We start from the raw sequence: 3,903 nt of genomic DNA on the forward strand, positions 1-3,903 counted from the left end.
TAAGCAAACATATATATTTGATCCAAACTTTATGAAGTTTTTCAGACTTTATCTTCCTGCCTCTTAGGAATCACTTTATAAATCAAATTAGCTGAGAATATTTGGGAAAAAAATCAATGCATAATATTTTAAAACTCATCAGTTTCTCAGAATGAAATAACTTTTAGATTTGATGTTTGCTGGAAAGGGAACAGTAAATGTACGCTTACTATATTTTAGTAAAATATTTTCAGTGTTATTATTTTCTTAAAATACTACTTTATAAAATGATACTTACAGTATTAATAATTAAAGCTAACTTAAAAGCTTCAAAATTATGACTAACCAGGATGAGACACCTGATTTCCACTGGAAAATATGAATGGTCAATAAATGATGAGAAAAGTATTGGATGCATATAGAAAGTCAGATTAATTTTTTTGAAAATATGTTATACATTAAGACCAATATAAGTTGTCCTTGATCTTTCCCAGAATATATCAATAAGAGGTTTTGCTCCTAACCAAATCTTGATGCTCAAATTTTAGTAGAAGTGATAGAAATGATCACAAATGTCATATGTAATTAAGTAAAATGGTAGAATTATAAACCTGAACCTGTAAACCAATAATGTAGTTTTCTAGAACGTATTATATAATAACTAGCCAGGGCTATAATGAAGCTGATCAAAAAATTATTTTTACTATGACAGCATATTTACACATTCTTCATGAGGAACCCTCTGGAAACTTCAGAAAGTGAAGACATTATTTGAACTGTCAATCCCTAAATAAAACACAGAATTTCTGCAACAGCTTAGAGCTCTCACAGCACTAATGACTTTGGATGTTAGTCATCAAAGATGAACATTGGTGTTTTATTTATTTATTGTTCATTCCTCATCAAACTGGAAATCATTAACACATGCTGCATTACTAGTAACTGTATTTATTTTACATTCATCAGTTCTTCTTCTTCTTTTTTTTTTTTTTTTTTTTTTGAGACGGAGTCTCGCTCTGTCGCCCAGGCTGGAGTGCAGTGGCCGGATCTCAGCTCACTGCAAGCTCCGCCTCCCGGGTTCCCGCCATTCTCCTGCCTCAGCCTCCCGAGTATCTGGGACTACAGGCCCCGCCACCTCGCCCGGCTAGTTTTTTGTATTTTTTAGTAGAGACAGGGTTTCACCGTGTTAGCCAGGATGGTCTCGATCTCCTGACTTCGTGATCCGCCCGTTTCGGCCTCCCAAAGTGCTGGGATTACAGGCTTGAGCCACCGCGCCCGGCCCATCAGTTCTTATTTACCCAAAAGATAAGTGAAGCAAAATGAACTGGAGACGTTTAAAACCTTCCTACTTGGAGAAGTGCTATGGCTTACACATTTTAAATTAAATTACATTAAATTAATTTTTTTTTGAGACGGAGTCTCACCCTTGTCGCCCAGGCTGTAGTGCAGTGGCGCAATCTTGGCTCACTGCAAGCTCCGCCTCCCGGGTTCCCGCCATTCTCCTGCCTCAGCCTCTCGAGTAGCTGGGACTACAGGCGCCCGCCACCTCGCCCGGCTAATTTTTTGTATTTTAGTAGAGACGGGGTTTCACCGTGTTAGCCAGGATGGTCTTGATCTCCTGACCTCGTGATCCGCCCGCCTCGGCCTCCCAAAGTGCTGGGATTACAGGTGTGAGCCACCGTGCCCAGTCTGTCTTACAGATTTTAAAACCTGATCTCTAACTTAGCCTATTCCCCTAATTCTTACCCAGCTTTCACATTTCTGTAACAATTCAGAAGGTAAGGAACATTTTCATCAATGTTGTGGATCCTGGAATGTCTTCGAATGTAAAGCGACTTTTAACAGTTATCTTTCATCAATCTCTATTTTATTGACAGGCAGTCAATAAAAGGTAGCCACTATTATTCACCTAGGTGGTATTTCATGACTATGAGAAATTGAAGCAAAATGCCTATTTTGTTACCTTCTTTAGTTCCTTGTCACTTTTGGGCAATATTCCTAGGCACTAGAAGTAAGTCTGTGGTCTTCTCACTCTTTTAGAATTGCTATCTCATTAGCACTAGGAGTTTCACCTAGTACCATATAAGGCAATCCTGCTTTTAAATTTAAAGGACCAGAGTCAATTTTCATCTTTGATCCCTTATCAAATCATTCTATTGTTTTCAAAACTTTGGCGAGAATAGTGGCCAAACTCAAAGGCCCCTAGCCCTGTCTAGTTCTAAATCTGTAAAGTCCAAGGGAGGTTGCTGCAGCTCTGGCTGAGGGAGCTGAGAAGGTGAGACTGTGGCTAGAAGCTCTCAGAAGCAGACTGACTGCTTCAAGTTAATTTGTATTCGGTCTGCCTGCTGAAAGTGCCACAAGTAGATGTAATTGGTTGAATACTGTGAATTCTAATTACCAGAAGTTAAATTAGCAAGTAGGGGACTGCCAGTTCTTAGAAATTATTTCATCCATAGCTTTGATAATTGCATTTTCTCCTCGCAGCGAACAAAATATTTTAAGAAGTATCTTGCTGCAATTTCTACTTGGTAATTTCAGAAAACATAATGGAATTTGAAGACATTTCTCCACTTCAGACCTGGTTATTTTGGAAATCATAATCCAGTGAATACTGAAGTTTTCCCAGTTTCTCCTCTTCTTTGGGTTCTTCTTTTCTTCTCCATCAGTCAATCCAGTTTCAGCATCATCATCCTTGAGGGCCTATGTATAGAGAAATGGATCACATGTGAATTTCAGTGAATTTTCATTAAAACTTAAATTGAACTGGGCCTGTAGTTACACTTCCAAGCTGTTCGAAGCAAGCACTAAGATGCTGGAAATCTGTTTGACACACATTCACATTTGCTGCTTACATATGTTTTAAATTCCTTTTGTGCACGGAATTTTTTTTCCCCAATCAGCAAGCAAAATGAAAGCGATGGAAGAAGCCCCTCAGAATATTGCAAGCAAAAAATGTAACATTGTTGCAAAGAAAGTATCAACTTGGTGTTGTATTTGGCTCTGATAAAACTGCTGCTTTCAGAGGAAAGATAAAACATGCTACTAACCAGGCCAGGTTTCACATTCATGTAGTTTAAAGAGATGCTCAGCATCATATAAAGTATCGCTACATGCAGTGGAATAATTAATATAAAATGCATGGCCTTTTGTTGCCTTGTTTCCTATGAAAAGGATAGTTCAGTAATGATCCTCAGAAAATTTAAATTCCCTGTCTTTCACATCTACATTTATCATGGTATGAAAAGAGGAAAAAACCATGCCACCAGCAAATCCATGTTTAGAGAAAAGTTCACCCCACTTCCAGTTTCAGTTTACCACTTTATTTTCATAACAGCTCCACCAAAAGCTAGGCTGAATTAAATTGATTTAAGAGTCTATTTGATGTCAAAAGATAAAAGAGTTAGGTTTGCAATTCTGTCAAAACAAATTGGTATAAGAATTCATTTTGTATTTAAGAGCAAAATCAATTGTATTGAACTCTCAAAACTCAGTCTAACCAATTGAATACTCTTTATAACCTAAAACTTAAGTCTACTATAAATGGAAATATTAGAAAGCTCATTATCTCGTAAGTTTCATTCAAATGCTCTTCTTTTTAAAAAATCAAAAAATATAATATGTTTTTCCAACATACAAATTTCTTAGGAACCTACAGTGAGTTTTGAAAATTGAAAATTGCCATCATGATATACATCTGTGTAGAAACAGTATCAAATTTGGTTGGCTACAAACCACTTAATTTGGAAAATTTAATCTATGCTTGGGTGTTTCTTTGAATGTTAAAATGTTGAATTACTAATAGGGCTAAAGACAGGAAACAACATGAAAATATTTTAAAATTTATATTAATTGTTTAACTTGTGAACAAGAGGCTTGGTCACTAAAGGTAACATGTGATAGTAAAGTGACCAAAAAAAAAAAAAA

At 36.5% G+C, this 3,903-nt stretch overlaps 1 pseudogene; it reads right to left on the reverse strand.

The window, feature by feature from the left end:
* Nucleotides 1-2,551: 2,551 nt before the first annotated feature.
* The window catches only part of LOC108529943 (synaptotagmin-1-like), a 261,041-nt pseudogene continuing 259,689 nt past the window's right edge, over nt 2,552-3,903 (reverse strand).

Source organism: Rhinopithecus bieti, unplaced genomic scaffold, assembly GCF_001698545.2.
Source record: "Rhinopithecus bieti isolate Rb0 unplaced genomic scaffold, ASM169854v2 scaffold_5476, whole genome shotgun sequence".
NCBI classification, from domain to species: domain Eukaryota; kingdom Metazoa; phylum Chordata; class Mammalia; order Primates; family Cercopithecidae; genus Rhinopithecus; species Rhinopithecus bieti.